The following is a 22,808-nucleotide window of genomic DNA, read 5'->3' on the forward strand; positions in this document are numbered from 1 at the left end:
GGTGTGTGATCCTTTTAATGTCATGTTGGAGTCTGTTGGCTAGTATCTTGTTGAGGATTTTTGCATCTAAGTTCATCGGTGATATTGCTCTCCAGTTTTCTTTTCTTGTAGTATCTTTGTCTGGTTTGGGGATCAGGTGGATGGCTTCGTACAATGAGTTTGGGAGTGTTCTTTCCTCTGCAGTGTTTTGGAAGCGTTTGCAGAGCCATGTGTACTTTAGAGAGACACGGGCTCCCCAGCTGGCACTAGCCACCTATTGACAACAGCCAAGTCTTGATAGTAAAAACACAATGTCCATCCCCAGATGAATGGAAAGTGAAGAGATGGTACACATAGAGCATGGAATACTGCTCAGCCATGAAACAGAATAAAATCCTGCCATTTCCAGCATCTTCGATAGATCCGGAGTACCCTGTACTCAGCATGCAACGTCCAACAGAGAAAGAGAAAATTCCAACGATAGCACGTATAGGTGGCATCTCAAAGTCGATACCAAGAAAGTAGAAAGCACAAACAGAGTCACAGATTTAGAACGCAAGTACAGGGTTTCGAGAGGGCAAAGACATGCGGAGGTGTGTTGAATGAGGAGGGTGGGATTAACACATGCATTCTAATATGTATAAAGCAGACGATCCACAACCACCTACTACAAAGCACAGGGAGAGGTCGGCACCACCCTGGAGTAAGCTACGTGGGAAGAGAATGTGAAAGAGAATGGATGTGTATATATATACATACACGGAGAACTGAATCAAGCTGCTGCACAGCGAAAGTCAATACAGCATTGTAAATTCACTAGACACGGACAGAAATTAGAAACTCTATAAAAACCAAAATGATCGAGGTCCAGTACGTTCCTCTCAGGCCTCAGAGATGTGTGCGGGTGTCACTTCCCTGGAGCGTGAGCAGGCTTGGGCACCAAAGTTGGAGTGTGGTCACAGTGAGGCAGGTCGGGGCGGGGGGGGGGCGCACCAGAGAATTAACCCCTTTGGACCTGTGGTGCCTGGTCCCCTCTGGTTGGCAGCAGTCTCTCTAGATGTAGGTGTGCCCTCCTGCAGCTAAGCCAAGCCCGCTGCAGCCAGAGGATGGTGGTCCGACATGCACAACAGCGTTCAAACATCACCTGGTGTCCAGGTCTCCTGCTGGTGGGGTTCCTGCCATTCACCTCCTTCCTTAGAGTCACCCCACTTGCCTCCGACAACAGCCTCATCAGGAGTGGATTGCAGGGGGTGAGATGAATCGAGAGTGGGAAGGATAAGTGGGAGAAGGAGTGAGACACAAGCCCTTAGGTGTCTGTCCGGACACGTTCCACTCTAATTCATATTCGAAGAACACGCATGTGCGCAAGGTCTGCATTCCTGGGGAATCCGACCAGCTGTGGGAAAATGCTGCCGCCTTGTGGCCGCGTCCTGTAACTACAACGTTCCAAAGGGAGCTCAGCAGCCCTTCCTGTTCAAAAGGCCAGCGGGGTTGTAATTGACACCCCCGCTGCAAAAATGTCCTGGGGATAGGCACTGGAAAATAGCCCGAAACAGGATCGACTTGCAACAGGCGGTTTCAAGAGGTAAGTTGAATTCACCATGCGAGTTTTGTTTTCCTTTGTGTTGTTTTCTAAGAAAGGCCCAGGAAATATGCTCCACGACCATGCGAATGGGAGAAATGGAAATTGAAACGCCTTTGCGGTTTCACCTGGCAGCTGTTAGGATTGCCAGTGTCAATACGTCTGGAAGCAATACCTTTGGGAGAGGGCCTGGAGAAAAGGGAAGCCTCCTAAGCCACTGGTGGTATTGCACCCTGGTAACAGGCACCACTGAAAACAATCAAGAGATTCCTGCCAAAGAAAAACAAAACCAGAGAGCTGGCCACATGATGTGGCAATCCACCTCCTGGCTGTCTTTGCGCAGTAAAGTATCAATTGGGGAGACCCGGGCTGGCCAGCGACCCCTGCACACCTATTGACAAGAGCCAAGACTTGAAAGTAAAAACACAGTGTCATGGTGTGTGATCCTTTTAATGTCATGTTGGAGTCTGTTGGCTAGTATCTTGTTGAGGATTTTTGCATCTAAGTTCATCGGTGATATTGCTCTCCAGTTTTCTTTTCTTGTAGTATCTTTGTCTGGTTTGGGGATCAGGTGGATGGCTTCGTACAATGAGTTTGGGAGTGTTCTTTCCTCTGCAGTGTTTTGGAAGCGTTTGCAGAGCCATGTGTACTTTAGAGAGACACGGGCTCCCCAGCTGGCACTAGCCACCTATTGACAACAGCCAAGTCTTGATAGTAAAAACACAATGTCCATCCCCAGATGAATGGAAAGTGAAGAGATGGTACACATAGAGCATGGAATACTGCTCAGCCATGAAACAGAATAAAATCCTGCCATTTCCAGCATCTTCGATAGATCCGGAGTACCCTGTACTCAGCATGCAACGTCCAACAGAGAGAGAAAATTCCAACGATAGCACGTATAGGTGGCATCTCAAAGTCGATACCAAGAAAGTAGAAAGCACAAACAGAGTCACAGATTTAGAACGCAAGTACAGGGTTTCAAGAGGGCAAAGGCATGCGGAGGTGGGTTGAATGAGGAGGGTGGGATTAACACATGCATTCTAATATGTATAAAGCAGACGATCCACAACCACCTACTACAAAGCACAGGGAGAGGTCGGCACCACCCTGGAGTAAGCTACGTGGGAAGAGAATGCGAAAGAGAATGGATGTGTATATATATACATACACGGAGAACTGAATCAAGGTGCTGCACAGCGAAAGTCAATACAGCATTGTAAATTCACTAGACACAGACAGAAATTAGAAACTCTATAAAAACCAAAATGATCGAGGTCCAGTACGTTCCTCTCAGGCCTCAGAGAGGTGTGCGGGTGTCACTTCCCTGGAGCATGAGCAGGCTAGGGCACCAAAGTTGCAGTGTGGTCACAGTGAGTTAGGTCGGGGCGGGGGGGTGGGGGCGCACCAGAGAATTAACCCCTTTGGACCTGTGGTGCCTGGTCCCCTCTGGTTGGCAGCAGTCTCTCTAGATGTAGGTGTGCCCTCCTGCAGCTAAGCCAAGCCCGCTGCAGCCAGAGGATGGTGGTCCGACATGCACAACAGTGTTCAAACATCACCTGGTGTCCAGGTCTCCTGCTGGTGGGGTTCCCGCCATTCACCTCCTTCCTTAGAGTCACCCCACTTGCCTCCGACAACAGCATCAGGAGTGGATTGCAGGGGGTGAGATGAATCGAGAGTGGGAAGGATAAGTGGGAGAAGGAGTGAGACACAAGCCCTTAGGTGTCTGTCCGGACACGTTCCACTCTAATTCATATTCGAAGAACACGCATGTGCGCAAGGTCTGCATTCCTGGGGAATCCGACCAGCTGTGGGAAAATGCTGCCGCCTTGTGGCCGCGTCCTGTAACTACAACGTTCCAAAGGGAGCTCAGCAGCCCTTCCTGTTCAAAAGGCCAGCGGGGTTGTAATTGACACCCCCGCTGCAAAAATGTCCTGGGGATAGGCACTGGAAAAGAGCCCGAAACAGGATCGACTTGCAACAGGCGGTTTCAAGAGGTAAGTTGAATTCACCATGCGTGTTTTGTTTTCCTTTGTGTTGTTTTCTAAGAAAGGCCCAGGAAATATGCTCCACGACCATGCGAATGGGAGAAATGGAAATTGAAACGCCTTTGCGGTTTCACCTGGCAGCTGTTAGGATTGCCAGTGTCAATACGTCTGGAAGCAATACCTTTGGGAGAGGGCCTGGAGAAAAGGGAAGCCTCCTAAGCCACTGGTGGTATTGCACCCTGGTAACAGGCACCACTGAAAACAATCAAGAGATTCCTGCCAAAGAAAAACAAAACCAGAGAGCCGGCCACATGATGTGGCAATCCACCTCCTGGCTGTCTTTGCGCAGTAAAGTATCAATTGGGGAGACCCGGGCTGGCCAGCGACGCCTGCACACCTATTGACAAGAGCCAAGACTTGAAAGTAAAAACACAGTGTCATGGTGTGTGATCCTTTTAATGTCATGTTGGAGTCTGTTGGCTAGTATCTTGTTGAGGATTTTTGCATCTAAGTTCATCGGTGATATTGCTCTCCAGTTTTCTTTTCTTGTAGTATCTTTGTCTGGTTTGGGGATCAGGTGGATGGCTTCGTACAATGAGTTTGGGAGTGTTCTTTCCTCTGCAGTGTTTTGGAAGCGTTTGCAGAGCCATGTGTACTTTAGAGAGACACGGGCTCCCCAGCTGGCACTAGCCACCTATTGACAACAGCCAAGTCTTGATAGTAAAAACACAATGTCCATCCCCAGATGAATGGAAAGTGAAGAGATGGTACACATAGAGCATGGAATACTGCTCAGCCATGAAACAGAATAAAATCCTGCCATTTCCAGCATCTTCGATAGATCCGGAGTACCCTGTACTCAGCATGCAACGTCCAACAGAGAAAGAGAAAATTCCAACGATAGCATGTATAGGTGGCATCTCAAAGTCGATACCAAGAAAGTAGAAAGCACAAACAGAGTCACAGATTTAGAACGCAAGTACAGGGTTTCGAGAGGGCAAAGGCATGCGGAGGTGGGTTGAATGAGGAGGGTGGGATTAACACATGCATTCTAATATGTATAAAGCAGACGATCCACAACCACCTACTACAAAGCACAGGGAGAGGTCGGCACCACCCTGGAGTAAGCTACGTGGGAAGAGAATGTGAAAGAGAATGGATGTGTATATATATACATACACGGAGAACTGAATCAAGCTGCTGCACAGCGAAAGTCAATACAGCATTGTAAATTCACTAGACACGGACAGAAATTAGAAACTCTATAAAAACCAAAATGATCGAGGTCCAGTACGTTCCTCTCAGGCCTCAGAGAGGTGTGCGGGTGTCACTTCCCTGGAGCGTGAGCAGGCTTGGGCACCAAAGTTGGAGTGTGGTCACAGTGAGGCAGGTCGGGGCGGGGGGGGGCGCACCAGAGAATTAACCCCTTTGGACCTGTGGTGCCTGGTCCCCTCTGGTTGGCAGCAGTCTCTCTAGATGTAGGTGTGCCGTCCTGCAGCTAAGCCAAGCCCGCTGCAGCCAGAGGATGGTGGTCCGACATGCACAACAGCGTTCAAACATCACCTGGTGTCCAGGTCTCCTGCTGGTGGGGTTCCCGCCATTCACCTCCTTCCTTAGAGTCACCCCACTTGCCTCCGACAACAGCATCAGGAGTGGATTGCAGGGGGTGAGATGAATCGAGAGTGGGAAGGATAAGTGGGAGAAGGAGTGAGACACAAGCCCTTAGGTGTCTGTCTGGACACGTTCCACTCTAATTCATATTCGAAGAACACGCATGGGCGCAAGGTCTGCATTCCTGGGGAATCCGACCAGCTGTGGGAAAATGCTGCCGCCTTGTGGCCGCGTCCTGTAACTACAAGGTTCCAAAGGGAGCTCAGCAGCCCTTCCTGTTCAAAAGGCCAGCGGGGTTGTAATTGACACCCCCGCTGCAAAAATGTCCTGGGGATAGGCACTGGAAAAGAGCCCGAAACAGGATCGACTTGCAACAGGCGGTTTCAAGAGGTAAGTTGAATTCACCATGCGTGTTTTGTTTTCCTTTGTGTTGTTTTCTAAGAAAGGCCCAGGAAATATGCTCCACGACCATGCGAATGGGAGTAATGGAAATTGAAACGCCTTTGCGGTTTCACCTGGCAGCTGTTAGGATTGCCAGTGTCAATACGTCTGGAAGCAATACCTTTGGGAGAGGGCCTGGAGAAAAGGGAAGCCTCCTAAGCCACTGGTGGTATTGCACCCTGGTAACAGGCACCACTGAAAACAATCAAGAGATTCCTGCCAAAGAAAAACAAAACCAGAGAGCCGGCCACATGATGTGGCAATCCACCTCCTGGCTGTCTTTGCGCAGTAAAGTATCAATTGGGGAGACCCGGGCTGGCCAGCGACCCCTGCACACCTATTGACAAGAGCCAAGACTTGAAAGTAAAAACACAGTGTCATGGTGTGTGATCCTTTTAACGTCATGTTGGAGTCTGTTGGCTAGTATCTTGTTGAGGATTTTTGCATCTAAGTTCATCGGTGATATTGCTCTCCAGTTTTCTTTTCTTGTAGTATCTTTGTCTGGTTTGGGGATCAGGTGGATGGCTTCGTACAATGAGTTTGGGAGTGTTCTTTCCTCTGCAGTGTTTTGGAAGCGTTTGCAGAGCCATGTGTACTTTAGAGAGACACGGGCTCCCCAGCTGGCACTAGCCACCTATTGACAACAGCCAAGTCTTGATAGTAAAAACACAATGTCCATCCCCAGATGAATGGAAAGTGAAGAGATGGTACACATAGAGCATGGAATACTGCTCAGCCATGAAACAGAATAAAATCCTGCCATTTCCAGCATCTTCGATAGATCCGGAGTACCCTGTACTCAGCATGCAACGTCCAACAGAGAAAGAGAAAATTCCAACGATAGCACGTATAGGTGGCATCTCAAAGTCGATACCAAGAAAGTAGAAAGCACAAACAGAGTCACAGATTTAGAACGCAAGTACAGGGTTTCGAGAGGGCAAAGACATGCGGAGGTGTGTTGAATGAGGAGGGTGGGATTAACACATGCATTCTAATATGTATAAAGCAGACGATCCACAACCACCTACTACAAAGCACAGGGAGAGGTCGGCACCACCCTGGAGTAAGCTACGTGGGAAGAGAATGTGAAAGAGAATGGATGTGTATATATATACATACACGGAGAACTGAATCAAGCTGCTGCACAGCGAAAGTCAATACAGCATTGTAAATTCACTAGACACGGACAGAAATTAGAAACTCTATAAAAACCAAAATGATCGAGGTCCAGTACGTTCCTCTCAGGCCTCAGAGATGTGTGCGGGTGTCACTTCCCTGGAGCGTGAGCAGGCTTGGGCACCAAAGTTGGAGTGTGGTCACAGTGAGGCAGGTCGGGGCGGGGGGGGGGGCGCACCAGAGAATTAAGCCCTTTGGACCTGTGGTGCCTGGTCCCCTCTGGTTGGCAGCAGTCTCTCTAGATGTAGGTGTGCCCTCCTGCAGCTAAGCCAAGCCCGCTGCAGCCAGAGGATGGTGGTCCGACATGCACAACAGCGTTCAAACATCACCTGGTGTCCAGGTCTCCTGCTGGTGGGGTTCCTGCCATTCACCTCCTTCCTTAGAGTCACCCCACTTGCCTCCGACAACAGCCTCATCAGGAGTGGATTGCAGGGGGTGAGATGAATCGAGAGTGGGAAGGATAAGTGGGAGAAGGAGTGAGACACAAGCCCTTAGGTGTCTGTCCGGACACGTTCCACTCTAATTCATATTCGAAGAACACGCATGTGCGCAAGGTCTGCATTCCTGGGGAATCCGACCAGCTGTGGGAAAATGCTGCCGCCTTGTGGCCGCGTCCTGTAACTACAACGTTCCAAAGGGAGCTCAGCAGCCCTTCCTGTTCAAAAGGCCAGCGGGGTTGTAATTGACACCCCCGCTGCAAAAATGTCCTGGGGATAGGCACTGGAAAATAGCCCGAAACAGGATCGACTTGCAACAGGCGCTTTCAAGAGGTAAGTTGAATTCACCATGCGAGTTTTGTTTTCCTTTGTGTTGTTTTCTAAGAAAGGCCCAGGAAATATGCTCCACGACCATGCGAATGGGAGAAATGGAAATTGAAACGCCTTTGCGGTTTCACCTGGCAGCTGTTAGGATTGCCAGTGTCAATACGTCTGGAAGCAATACCTTTGGGAGAGGGCCTGGAGAAAAGGGAAGCCTCCTAAGCCACTGGTGGTATTGCACCCTGGTAACAGGCACCACTGAAAACAATCAAGAGATTCCTGCCAAAGAAAAACAAAACCAGAGAGCTGGCCACATGATGTGGCAATCCACCTCCTGGCTGTCTTTGCGCAGTAAAGTATCAATTGGGGAGACCCGGGCTGGCCAGCGACCCCTGCACACCTATTGACAAGAGCCAAGACTTGAAAGTAAAAACACAGTGTCATGGTGTGTGATCCTTTTAATGTCATGTTGGAGTCTGTTGGCTAGTATCTTGTTGAGGATTTTTGCATCTAAGTTCATCGGTGATATTGCTCTCCAGTTTTCTTTTCTTGTAGTATCTTTGTCTGGTTTGGGGATCAGGTGGATGGCTTCGTACAATGAGTTTGGGAGTGTTCTTTCCTCTGCAGTGTTTTGGAAGCGTTTGCAGAGCCATGTGTACTTTAGAGAGACACGGGCTCCCCAGCTGGCACTAGCCACCTATTGACAACAGCCAAATCTTGATAGTAAAAACACAATGTCCATCCCCAGATGAATGGAAAGTGAAGAGATGGTACACATAGAGCATGGAATACTGCTCAGCCATGAAACAGAATAAAATCCTGCCATTTCCAGCATCTTCGATAGATCCGGAGTACCCTGTACTCAGCATGCAACGTCCAACAGAGAGAGAAAATTCCAACGATAGCACGTATAGGTGGCATCTCAAAGTCGATACCAAGAAAGTAGAAAGCACAAACAGAGTCACAGATTTAGAACGCAAGTACAGGGTTTCAAGAGGGCAAAGGCATGCGGAGGTGGGTTGAATGAGGAGGGTGGGATTAACACATGCATTCTAATATGTATAAAGCAGACGATCCACAACCACCTACTACAAAGCACAGGGAGAGGTCGGCACCACCCTGGAGTAAGCTACGTGGGAAGAGAATGTGAAAGAGAATGGATGTGTATATATATACATACACGGAGAACTGAATCAAGGTGCTGCACAGCGAAAGTCAATACAGCATTGTAAATTCACTAGACACAGACAGAAATTAGAAACTCTATAAAAACCAAAATGATCGAGGTCCAGTACGTTCCTCTCAGGCCTCAGAGAGGTGTGCGGGTGTCACTTCCCTGGAGCATGAGCAGGCTAGGGCACCAAAGTTGCAGTGTGGTCACAGTGAGTTAGGTCGGGGCGGGGGGGTGGGGGCGCACCAGAGAATTAACCCCTTTGGACCTGTGGTGCCTGGTCCCCTCTGGTTGGCAGCAGTCTCTCTAGATGTAGGTGTGCCCTCCTGCAGCTAAGCCAAGCCCGCTGCAGCCAGAGGATGGTGGTCCGACATGCACAACAGCGTTCAAACATCACCTGGTGTCCAGGTCTCCTGCTGGTGGGGTTCCCGCCATTCACCTCCTTCCTTAGAGTCACCCCACTTGCCTCCGACAACAGCATCAGGAGTGGATTGCAGGGGGTGAGATGAATCGAGAGTGGGAAGGATAAGTGGGAGAAGGAGTGAGACACAAGCCCTTAGGTGTCTGTCCGGACACGTTCCACTCTAATTCATATTCGAAGAACACGCATGTGCGCAAGGTCTGCATTCCTGGGGAATCCGACCAGCTGTGGGAAAATGCTGCCGCCTTGTGGCCGCGTCCTGTAACTACAACGTTCCAAAGGGAGCTCAGCAGCCCTTCCTGTTCAAAAGGCCAGCGGGGTTGTAATTGACACCCCCGCTGCAAAAATGTCCTGGGGATAGGCACTGGAAAAGAGCCCGAAACAGGATCGACTTGCAACAGGCGGTTTCAAGAGGTAAGTTGAATTCACCATGCGTGTTTTGTTTTCCTTTGTGTTGTTTTCTAAGAAAGGCCCAGGAAATATGCTCCACGACCATGCGAATGGGAGAAATGGAAATTGAAACGCCTTTGCGGTTTCACCTGGCAGCTGTTAGGATTGCCAGTGTCAATACGTCTGGAAGCAATACCTTTGGGAGAGGGCCTGGAGAAAAGGGAAGCCTCCTAAGCCACTGGTGGTATTGCACCCTGGTAACAGGCACCACTGAAAACAATCAAGAGATTCCTGCCAAAGAAAAACAAAACCAGAGAGCCGGCCACATGATGTGGCAATCCACCTCCTGGCTGTCTTTGCGCAGTAAAGTATCAATTGGGGAGACCCGGGCTGGCCAGCGACGCCTGCACACCTATTGACAAGAGCCAAGACTTGAAAGTAAAAACACAGTGTCATGGTGTGTGATCCTTTTAATGTCATGTTGGAGTCTGTTGGCTAGTATCTTGTTGAGGATTTTTGCATCTAAGTTCATCGGTGATATTGCTCTCCAGTTTTCTTTTCTTGTAGTATCTTTGTCTGGTTTGGGGATCAGGTGGATGGCTTCGTACAATGAGTTTGGGAGTGTTCTTTCCTCTGCAGTGTTTTGGAAGCGTTTGCAGAGCCATGTGTACTTTAGAGAGACACGGGCTCCCCAGCTGGCACTAGCCACCTATTGACAACAGCCAAGTCTTGATAGTAAAAACACAATGTCCATCCCCAGATGAATGGAAAGTGAAGAGATGGTACACATAGAGCATGGAATACTGCTCAGCCATGAAACAGAATAAAATCCTGCCATTTCCAGCATCTTCGATAGATCCGGAGTACCCTGTACTCAGCATGCAACGTCCAACAGAGAAAGAGAAAATTCCAACGATAGCACGTATAGGTGGCATCTCAAAGTCGATACCAAGAAAGTAGAAAGCACAAACAGAGTCACAGATTTAGAACGCAAGTACAGGGTTTCGAGAGGGCAAAGGCATGCGGAGGTGGGTTGAATGAGGAGGGTGGGATTAACACATGCATTCTAATATGTATAAAGCAGACGATCCACAACCACCTACTACAAAGCACAGGGAGAGGTCGGCACCACCCTGGAGTAAGCTACGTGGGAAGAGAATGTGAAAGAGAATGGATGTGTATATATATACATACACAGAGAACTGAATCAAGGTGCTGCACAGCGAAAGTCAATACAGCATTGTAAATTCACTAGACACGGACAGAAATTAGAAACTCTATAAAAACCAAAATGATCGAGGTCCAGTACGTTCCTCTCAGGCCTCAGAGAGGTGTGCGGGTGTCACTTCCCTGGAGCGTGAGCAGGCTTGGGCACCAAAGTTGGAGTGTGGTCACAGTGAGGCAGGTCGGGGCGGGGGGGGGCGCACCAGAGAATTAACCCCTTTGGACCTGTGGTGCCTGGTCCCCTCTGGTTGGCAGCAGTCTCTCTAGATATAGGTGTGCCCTCCTGCAGCTAAGCCAAGCCCGCTGCAGCCAGAGGATGGTGGTCCGACATGCACAACAGCGTTCAAACATCACCTGGTGTCCAGGTCTCCTGCTGGTGGGGTTCCCGCCATTCACCTCCTTCCTTAGAGTCACCCCACTTGCCTCCGACAACAGCATCAGGAGTGGATTGCAGGGGGTGAGATGAATCGAGAGTGGGAAGGATAAGTGGGAGAAGGAGTGAGACACAAGCCCTTAGGTGTCTGTCTGGACACGTTCCACTCTAATTCATATTCGAAGAACACGCATGGGCGCAAGGTCTGCATTCCTGGGGAATCCGACCAGCTGTGGGAAAATGCTGCCGCCTTGTGGCCGCCTCCTGTAACTACAACGTTCCAAAGGGAGCTCAGCAGCCCTTCCTGTTCAAAAGGCCAGCGGGGTTGTAATTGACACCCCCGCTGCAAAAATGTCCTGGGGATAGGCACTGGAAAAGAGCCCGAAACAGGATCGACTTGCAACAGGCGGTTTCAAGAGGTAAGTTGAATTCACCATGCGTGTTTTGTTTTCCTTTGTGTTGTTTTCTAAGAAAGGCCCAGGAAATATGCTCCACGACCATGCGAATGGGAGAAATGGAAATTGAAACGCCTTTGCGGTTTCACCTGGCAGCTGTTAGGATTGCCAGTGTCAATACGTCTGGAAGCAATACCTTTGGGAGAGGGCCTGGAGAAAAGGGAAGCCTCCTAAGCCACTGGTGGTATTGCACCCTGGTAACAGGCACCACTGAAAACAATCAAGAGATTCCTGCCAAAGAAAAACAAAACCAGAGAGCCGGCCACATGATGTGGCAATCCACCTCCTGGCTGTCTTTGCACAGTAAAGTATCAATTGGGGAGACCCGGGCTGGCCAGCGACCCCTGCACACCTATTGACAAGAGCCAAGACTTGAAAGTAAAAACACAGTGTCATGGTGTGTGATCCTTTTAACGTCATGTTGGAGTCTGTTGGCTAGTATCTTGTTGAGGATTTTTGCATCTAAGTTCATCGGTGATATTGCTCTCCAGTTTTCTTTTCTTGTAGTATCTTTGTCTGGTTTGGGGATCAGGTGGATGGCTTCGTACAATGAGTTTGGGAGTGTTCTTTCCTCTGCAGTGTTTTGGAAGCGTTTGCAGAGCCATGTGTACTTTAGAGAGACACGGGCTCCCCAGCTGGCACTAGCCACCTATTGACAACAGCCAAGTCTTGATAGTAAAAACACAATGTCCATCCCCAGATGAATGGAAAGTGAAGAGATGGTACACATAGAGCATGGAATACTGCTCAGCCATGAAACAGAATAAAATCCTGCCATTTCCAGCATCTTCGATAGATCCGGAGTACCCTGTACTCAGCATGCAACGTCCAACAGAGAAAGAGAAAATTCCAACGATAGCACGTATAGGTGGCATCTCAAAGTCGATACCAAGAAAGTAGAAAGCACAAACAGAGTCACAGATTTAGAACGCAAGTACAGGGTTTCGAGAGGGCAAAGACATGCGGAGGTGTGTTGAATGAGGAGGGTGGGATTAACACATGCATTCTAATATGTATAAAGCAGACGATCCACAACCACCTACTACAAAGCACAGGGAGAGGTCGGCACCACCCTGGAGTAAGCTACGTGGGAAGAGAATGTGAAAGAGAATGGATGTGTATATATATACATACACGGAGAACTGAATCAAGCTGCTGCACAGCGAAAGTCAATACAGCATTGTAAATTCACTAGACACGGACAGAAATTAGAAACTCTATAAAAACCAAAATGATCGAGGTCCAGTACGTTCCTCTCAGGCCTCAGAGAGGTGTGCGGGTGTCACTTCCCTGTAGCATGAGCAGGCTTGGGCACCAAAGTTGGAGTGTGGTCACAGTGAGGCAGGTCGGGGCGGGGGGGGGCGCACCAGAGAATTAACCCCTTTGGACCTGTGGTGCCTGGTCCCCTCTGGTTGGCAGCAGTCTCTCTAGATGTAGGTGTGCCCTCCTGCAGCTAAGCCAAGCCCGCTGCAGCCAGAGGATGGTGGTCCGACATGCACAACAGCGTTCATACATCACCTGGTGTCCAGTTCTCCTGCTGGTGGGGTTCCCGCCATTCACCTCCTTCCTTAGAGTCACCCCACTTGCCTCCGACAACAACCTCATCAGGGGGGGTTTGCAGGGGGTGAGATGAATCGAGAGTGGGAAGGATAAGTGGGAGAAGGAGTGAGACACAAGCCCTTAGGTGTCTGTCCGGACACGTTCCACTCTAATTCATATTCGAAGAACACGCATGTGCGCAAGGTCTGCATTCCTGGGGAATCCGACCAGCTGTGGGAAAATGCTGCCGCCTTGTGGCCGCGTCCTGTAACTACAACGTTCCAAAGGGAGCTCAGCAGCCCTTCCTGTTCAAAAGGCCAGCGGGGTTGTAATTGACACCCCCGCTGCAAAAATGTCCTGGGGATAGGCACTGGAAAAGAGCCCGAAACAGGATCGACTTGCAACAGGCGGTTTCAAGAGGTAAGTTGAATTCACCATGCGTGTTTTGTTTTCCTTTGTGTTGTTTTCTAAGAGGGCCCAGGAAATATGCTCCACGACCATGCGAATGGGAGAAATGGAAATTGAAACGCCTTTGCGGTTTCACCTGGCAGCTGTTAGGATTGCCAGTGTCAATACGTCTGGAAGCAATACCTTTGGGAGAGGGCCTGGAGAAAAGGGAAGCCTCCTAAGCCACTGGTGGTATTGCACCCTGGTAACAGGCACCACTGAAAACAATCAAGAGATTCCTGCCAAAGAAAAACAAAACCAGAGAGCCGGCCACATGATGTGGCAATCCACCTCCTGGCTGTCTTTGTGCAGTAAAGTATCAATTGGGGAGACCCGGGCTGGCCAGCGACCCCTGCACACCTATTGACAAGAGCCAAGACTTGAAAGTAAAAACACAGTGTCATGGTGTGTGATCCTTTTAATGTCATGTTGGAGTCTGTTGGCTAGTATCTTGTTGAGGATTTTTGCATCTAAGTTCATCGGTGATATTGCTCTCCAGTTTTCTTTTCTTGTAGTATCTTTGTCTGGTTTGGGGATCAGGTGGATGGCTTCGTACAATGAGTTTGGGAGTGTTCTTTCCTCTGCAGTGTTTTGGAAGCGTTTGCAGAGCCATGTGTACTTTAGAGAGACACGGGCTCCCCAGCTGGCACTAGCCACCTATTGACAACAGCCAAGTCTTGATAGTAAAAACACAATGTCCATCCCCAGATGAATGGAAAGTGAAGAGATGGTACACATAGAGCATGGAATACTGCTCAGCCATGAAACAGAATAAAATCCTGCCATTTCCAGCATCTTCGATAGATCCGGAGTACCCTGTACTCAGCATGCAACGTCCAACAGAGAGAGAAAATTCCAACGATAGCACGTATAGGTGGCATCTCAAAGTCGATACCAAGAAAGTAGAAAGCACAAACAGAGTCACAGATTTAGAACGCAAGTACAGGGTTTCAAGAGAGCAAAGGCATGCGGAGGTGTGTTGAATGAGGAGGGTGGGATTAACACATGCATTCTAATATGTATAAAGCAGACGATCCACAACCACCTACTACAAAGCACAGGGAGAGGTCGGCACCACCCTGGAGTAAGCTACGTGGGAAGAGAATGTGAAAGAGAATGGATGTGTATATATATACATACACGGAGAACTGAATCAAGCTGCTGCACAGCGAAAGTCAATACAGCATTGTAAATTCACTAGACACGGACAGAAATTAGAAACTCTATAAAAACCAAAATGATCGAGGTCCAGTACGTTCCTCTCAGGCCTCAGAGAGGTGTGCGGGTGTCACTTCCCTGGAGCGTGAGCAGGCTTGGGCACCAAAGTTGGAGTGTGGTCACAGTGAGGCAGGTCGGGGCGGGGGGGGGCGCACCAGAGAATTAACCCCTTTGGACCTGTGGTGCCTGGTCCCCTCTGGTTGGCAGCAGTCTCTCTAGATGTAGGTGTGCCCTCCTGCAGCTAAGCCAAGCCTGCTGCAGCCAGAGGATGGTGGTCCGACATGCACAACAGCGTTCATACATCACCTGGTGTCCAGTTCTCCTGCTGGTGGGGTTCCCGCCATTCACCTCCTTCCTTAGAGTCACCCCACTTGCCTCCGACAACAACCTCATCAGGGGGGGTTTGCAGGGGGTGAGATGAATCGAGAGTGGGAAGGATAAGTGGGAGAAGGAGTGAGACACAAGCCCTTAGGTGTCTGTCCGGACACGTTCCACTCTAATTCATATTCGAAGAACACGCATGTGCGCAAGGTCTGCATTCCTGGGGAATCCGACCAGCTGTGGGAAAATGCTGCCGCCTTGTGGCCGCGTCCTGTAACTACAACGTTCCAAAGGGAGCTCAGCAGCCCTTCCTGTTCAAAAGGCCAGCGGGGTTGTAATTGACACCCCCGCTGCAAAAATGTCCTGGGGATAGGCACTGGAAAAGAGCCCGAAACAGGATCGACTTGCAACAGGCGGTTTCAAGAGGTAAGTTGAATTCACCATGCGTGTTTTGTTTTCCTTTGTGTTGTTTTCTAAGAGGGCCCAGGAAATATGCTCCACGACCATGCGAATGGGAGAAATGGAAATTGAAACGCCTTTGCGGTTTCACCTGGCAGCTGTTAGGATTGCCAGTGTCAATACGTCTGGAAGCAATACCTTTGGGAGAGGGCCTGGAGAAAAGGGAAGCCTCCTAAGCCACTGGTGGTATTGCACCCTGGTAACAGGCACCACTGAAAACAATCAAGAGATTCCTGCCAAAGAAAAACAAAACCAGAGAGCCGGCCACATGATGTGGCAATCCACCTCCTGGCTGTCTTTGTGCAGTAAAGTATCAATTGGGGAGACCCGGGCTGGCCAGCGACCCCTGCACACCTATTGACAAGAGCCAAGACTTGAAAGTAAAAACACAGTGTCATGGTGTGTGATCCTTTTAATGTCATGTTGGAGTCTGTTGGCTAGTATCTTGTTGAGGATTTTTGCATCTAAGTTCATCGGTGATATTGCTCTCCAGTTTTCTTTTCTTGTAGTATCTTTGTCTGGTTTGGGGATCAGGTGGATGGCTTCGTACAATGAGTTTGGGAGTGTTCTTTCCTCTGCAGTGTTTTGGAAGCGTTTGCAGAGCCATGTGTACTTTAGAGAGACACGGGCTCCCCAGCTGGCACTAGCCACCTATTGACAACAGCCAAGTCTTGATAGTAAAAACACAATGTCCATCCCCAGATGAATGGAAAGTGAAGAGATGGTACACATAGAGCATGGAATACTGCTCAGCCATGAAACAGAATAAAATCCTGCCATTTCCAGCATCTTCGATAGATCCGGAGTACCCTGTACTCAGCATGCAACGTCCAACAGAGAGAGAAAATTCCAACGATAGCACGTATAGGTGGCATCTCAAAGTCGATACCAAGAAAGTAGAAAGCACAAACAGAGTCACAGATTTAGAACGCAAGTACAGGGTTTCGAGAGGGCAAAGGCATGCGGAGGTGGGTTGAATGAGGAGGGTGGGATTAACACATGCATTCTAATATGTATAAAGCAGACGATCCACAACCACCTACTACAAAGCACAGGGAGAGGTCGGCACCACCCTGGACTAAGCTACGTGGGAAGAGAATGTGAAAGAGAATGGATGTGTATATATATACATACACGGAGAACTAAATCAAGGTGCTGCACAGCGAAAGTCAATACAGCATTGTAAATTCACTAGACACAGACAGAAATTAGAAACTCTATAAAAACCAAAATGATCGAGGTCCAGTACGTTCCTCTCAGGCCTCAGAGAGGTGTGCGGGTGTCACTTCCCTGGAGCGTGAGCAGGCTTGGGCACCAAAGTTGCAGTGTGGTCACAGTGAGGTAGGTCGGGGCGGGGGGGTGGGGGCGCACCAGAGAATTAACCCCTTTGGACCTGTGGTGCCTGGTCCCCTCTGGTTGGCAGCAGTCTCTCTAGATGTAGGTGTGCCCTCCTGCAGCTAAGCCAAGCCCGCTGCAGCCAGAGGATGGTGGTCCGACATGCACAACAGCGTTCAAACATCACCTGGTGTCCAGGTCTCCTGCTGGTGGGGTTCCCGCCATTCACCTCCTTCCTTAGAGTCACCCCACTTGCCTCCGACAACAGCATCAGGAGTGGATTGCAGGGGGTGAGATGAATCGAGAGTGGGAAGGATAAGTGGGAGAAGGAGTGAGACACAAGCCCTTAGGTGTCTGTCCGGACACGTTCCACTCTAATTCATATTCGAAGAACACGCATGTGCGCAAGGTCTGCATTCCTGGGGAATCCGACCAGCTGTGGGAAAATGCTGCCGCCTTGTGGCCGCGTCCTGTAACTACAACGTTCCAAAGGGAGCTCAGCAGCCCTTCCTGTTCAAAAGGCCAGCGGGGTTGTAATTGACACCCCCGCTGCAAAAATGTCCTGGGGATAGGCACTGGAAAAGAGCCCGAAACAGGATCGACTTGCAACAGGCGGTTTCAAGAGGTAAGTTGAATTCACCATGCGTGTTTTGTTTTCCTTTGTGTTGTTTTCTAAGAAAGGCCCAGGAAATATGCTCCACGACCATGCGAATGGGAGAAATGGAAATTGAAACGCCTTTGCGGTTTCACCTGGCAGCTGTTAGGATTGCCAGTGTCAATACGTCTGGAAGCAATACCTTTGGGAGAGGGCCTGGAGAAAAGGGAAGCCTCCTAAGCCACTGGTGGTATTGCACCCTGGTAACAGGCACCACTGAAAACAATCAAGAGATTCCTGCCAAAGAAAAACAAAACCAGAGAGCCGGCCACATGATGTGGCAATCCACCTCCTGGCTGTCTTTGTGCAGTAAAGTATCAATTGGGGAGACCCGGGCTGGCCAGCGACCCCTGCACACCTATTGACAAGAGCCAAGACTTGAAAGTAAAAACACAGTGTCATGGTGTGTGATCCTTTTAATGTCATGTTGGAGTCTGTTGGCTAGTATCTTGTTGAGGATTTTTGCATCTAAGTTCATCGGTGATATTGCTCTCCAGTTTTCTTTTCTTGTAGTATCTTTGTCTGGTTTGGGGATCAGGTGGATGGCTTCGTACAATGAGTTTGGGAGTGTTCTTTCCTCTGCAGTGTTTTGGAAGCGTTTGCAGAGCCATGTGTACTTTAGAGAGACACGGGCTCCCCAGCTGGCACTAGCCACCTATTGACAACAGCCAAGTCTTGATAGTAAAAACACAATGTCCATCCCCAGATGAATGGAAAGTGAAGAGATGGTACACATAGAGCATGGAATACTGCTCAGCCATGAAACAGAATAAAATCCTGCCATTTCCAGCATCTTCGATAGATCCGGAGTACCCTGTACTCAGCATGCAACGTCCAACAGAGAAAGAGAAAATTCCAACGATAGCACGTATAGGTGGCATCTCAAAGTCGATACCAAGAAAGTAGAAAGCACAAACAGAGTCACAGATTTAGAACGCAAGTACAGGGTTTCGAGAGGGCAAAGACATGCGGAGGTGGGTTGAATGAGGAGGGTGGGATTAACACATGCATTCTAATATGTATAAAGCAGATGATCCACAACCACCTACTACAAAGCACAGGGAGAGGTCGGCACCACCCTGGAGTAAGCTACGTGGGAAGAGAATGTGAAAGAGAATGGATGTGTATATATATACATACACGGAGAACTGAATCAAGGTGCTGCACAGCGAAAGTCAATACAGCATTGTAAATTCACTAGACACGGACAGAAATTAGAAACTCTATAAAAACCAAAATGATCGAGGTCCAGTACGTTCCTCTCAGGCCTCAGAGAGGTGTGCGGGTGTCACTTCCCTGGAGCGTGAGCAGGCTTGGGCACCAAAGTTGGAGTGTGGTCACAGTGAGGCAGGTCGGGGCGGGGGGGGGCGCACCAGAGAATTAACCCCTTTGGACCTGTGGTGCCTGGTCCCCTCTGGTTGGCAGCAGTCTCTCTAGATGTAGGTGTGCCCTCCTGCAGCTAAGCCAAGCCCGCTGCAGCCAGAGGATGGTGGTCCGACATGCACAACAGCGTTCAAACATCACCTGGTGTCCAGGTCTCCTGCTGGTGGGGTTCCCGCCATTCACCTCCTTCCTTAGAGTCACCCCACTTGCCTCCGACAACAGCATCAGGAGTGGATTGCAGGGGGTGAGATGAATCGAGAGTGGGAAGGATAAGTGGGAGAAGGAGTGAGACACAAGCCCTTAGGTGTCTGTCCGGACACGTTCCACTCTAATTCATATTCGAAGAACACGCATGTGCGCAAGGTCTGCATTCCTGGGGAATCCGACCAGCTGTGGGAAAATGCTGCCGCCTTGTGGCCGCGTCCTGTAACTACAACGTTCCAAAGGGAGCTCAGCAGCCCTTCCTGTTCAAAAGGCCAGCGGGGTTGTAATTGACACCCCCGCTGCAAAAATGTCCTGGGGATAGGCACTGGAAAAGAGCCCGAAACAGGATCGACTTGCAACAGGCGGTTTCAAGAGGTAAGTTGAATTCACCATGCGTGTTTTGTTTCCCTTTGTGTTGTTTTCTAAGAAAGGCCCAGGAAATATGCTCCACGACCATGCGAATGGGAGAAATGGAAATTGAAACGCCTTTGCGGTTTCACCTGGCAGCTGTTAGGATTGCCAGTGTCAATACGTCTGGAAGCAATACCTTTGGGAGAGGGCCTGGAGAAAAGGGAAGCCTCCTAAGCCACTGGTGGTATTGCACCCTGGTAACAGGCACCACTGAAAACAATCAAGAGATTCCTGCCAAAGAAAAACAAAACCAGAGAGCCGGCCACATGATGTGGCAATCCACCTCCTGGCTGTCTTTGCGCAGTAAAGTATCAATTGGGGAGACCTGGGCTGGCCAGCGACCCCTGCACACCTATTGACAAGAGCCAAGACTTGAAAGTAAAAACACAGTGTCATGGTGTGTGATCCTTTTAATGTCATGTTGGAGTCTGTTGGCTAGTATCTTGTTGAGGATTTTTGCATCTAAGTTCATCGGTGATATTGCTCTCCAGTTTTCTTTTCTTGTAGTATCTTTGTCTGGTTTGGGGATCAGGTGGATGGCTTCGTACAATGAGTTTGGGAGTGTTCTTTCCTCTGCAGTGTTTTGGAAGCGTTTGCAGAGCCATGTGTACTTTAGAGAGACACGGGCTCCCCAGCTGGCACTAGCCACCTATTGACAACAGCCAAGTCTTGATAGTAAAAACACAATGTCCATCCCCAGATGAATGGAAAGTGAAGAGATGGTACACATAGAGCATGGAATACTGCTCAGCCATGAAACAGAATAAAATCCTGCCATTTCCAGCATCTTCGATAGATCCGGAGTACCCTGTACTCAGCATGCAACGTCCAACAGAGAAAGAGAAAATTCCAACGATAGCACGTATAGGTGGCATCTCAAAGTCGATACCAAGAAAGTAGAAAGCACAAACAGAGTCACAGATTTAGAACGCAAGTACAGGGTTTCGAGAGGGCAAAGACATGCGGAGGTGGGTTGAATGAGGAGGGTGGGATTAACACATGCATTCTAATATGTATAAAGCAGACGATCCACAACCACCTACTACAAAGCACAGGGAGAGGTCGGCACCACCCTGGAGTAAGCTACGTGGGAAGAGAATGTGAAAGAGAATGGATGTGTATATATATACATACACGGAGAACTGAATCAAGCTGCTGCACAGCGAAAGTCAATACAGCATTGTAAATTCACTAGACACGGACAGAAATTAGAAACTCTATAAAAACCAAAATGATCGAGGTCCAGTACGTTCCTCTCAGGCCTCAGAGAGGTGTGCGGGTGTCACTTCCCTGGAGCGTGAGCAGGCTTGGGCACCAAAGTTGGAGTGTGGTCACAGTGAGGCAGGTCGGGGCGGGGGGGGGCGCACCAGAGAATTAACCCCTTTGGACCTGTGGTGCCTGGTCCCCTCTGGTTGGCAGCAGTCTCTCTAGATGTAGGTGTGCCCTCCTGCAGCTAAGCCAAGCCCGCTGCAGCCAGAGGATGGTGGTCCGACATGCACAACAGCGTTCAAACATCACCTGGTGTCCAGGTCTCCTGCTGGTGGGGTTCCCGCCATTCACCTCCTTCCTTAGAGTCACCCCACTTGCCTCCGACAACAACCTCATCAGGAGTGGATTGCAGGGGGTGAGATGAATCGAGAGTGGGAAGGATAAGTGGGAGAAGGAGTGAGACACAAGCCCTTAGGTGTCTGTCCGGACACGTTCCACTCTAATTCATATTCGAAGAACACGCATGTGCGCAAGGTCTGCATTCCTGGGGAATCCGACCAGCTGTGGGAAAATGCTGCCGCCTTGTGGCCGCGTCCTGTAACTACAACGTTCCAAAGGGAGCTCAGCAGCCCTTCCTGTTCAAAAGGCCAGCGGGGTTGTAATTGACACCCCCGCTGCAAAAATGTCCTGGGGATAGGCACTGGAAAAGAGCCCGAAACAGGATCGACTTGCAACAGGCGGTTTCAAGAGGTAAGTTGAATTCACCATGCGTGTTTTGTTTCCCTTTGTGTTGTTTTCTAAGAAAGGCCCAGGAAATATGCTCCACGACCATGCGAATGGGAGAAATGGAAATTGAAACGCCTTTGCGGTTTCACCTGGCAGCTGTTAGGATTGCCAGTGTCAATACGTCTGGAAGCAATACCTTTGGGAGAGGGCCTGGAGAAAAGGGAAGCCTCCTAAGCCACTGGTGGTATTGCACCCTGGTAACAGGCACCACTGAAAACAATCAAGAGATTCCTGCCAAAGAAAAACAAAACCAGAGAGCCGGCCACATGATGTGGCAATCCACCTCCTGGCTCTCTTTGTGCAGTAAAGTATCAATTGGGGAGACCCGGGCTGGCCAGTGACCCCTGCACACCTATTGACAAGAGCCAAGACTTGAAAGTAAAAACACAGTGTCATGGTGTGTGATCCTTTTAATGTCATGTTGGAGTCTGTTGGCTAGTATCTTGTTGAGGATTTTTGCATCTAAGTTCATCGGTGATATTGCTCTCCAGTTTTCTTTTCTTGTAGTATCTTTGTCTGGTTTGGGGATCAGGTGGATGGCTTCGTACAATGAGTTTGGGAGTGTTCTTTCCTCTGCAGTGTTTTGGAAGCGTTTGCAGAGCCATGTGTACTTTAGAGAGACACGGGCTCCCCAGCTGGCACTAGCCACCTATTGACAACAGCCAAGTCTTGATAGTAAAAACACAATGTCCATCCCCAGATGAATGGAAAGTGAAGAGATGGTACACATAGAGCATGGAATACTGCTCAGCCATGAAACAGAATAAAATCCTGCCATTTCCAGCATCTTCGATAGATCCGGAGTACCCTGTACTCAGCATGCAACGTCCAACAGAGAGAGAAAATTCCAACGATAGCACGTATAGGTGGCATCTCAAAGTCGATACCAAGAAAGTAGAAAGCACAAACAGAGTCACAGATTTAGAACGCAAGTACAGGGTTTCGAGAGGGCAAAGGCATGCGGAGGTGGGTTGAATGAGGAGGGTGGGATTAACACATGCATTCTAATATGTATAAAGCAGACGATCCACAACCACCTACTACAAAGCACAGGGAGAGGTCGGCACCACCCTGGAGTAAGCTACGTGGGAAGAGAATGTGAAAGAGAATGGATGTGTATATATATACATACACGGAGAACTGAATCAAGCTGCTGCACAGCGAAAGTCAATACAGCATTGTAAATTCACTAGACACGGACAGAAATTAGAAACTCTATAAAAACCAAAATGATCGAGGTCCAGTACGTTCCTCTCAGGCCTCAGAGAGGTG

The sequence above is a fragment of the Hippopotamus amphibius genome, chromosome 6 (assembly GCF_030028045.1).
Source record: "Hippopotamus amphibius kiboko isolate mHipAmp2 chromosome 6, mHipAmp2.hap2, whole genome shotgun sequence".
In the NCBI taxonomy this organism is placed as follows: domain Eukaryota; kingdom Metazoa; phylum Chordata; class Mammalia; order Artiodactyla; family Hippopotamidae; genus Hippopotamus; species Hippopotamus amphibius.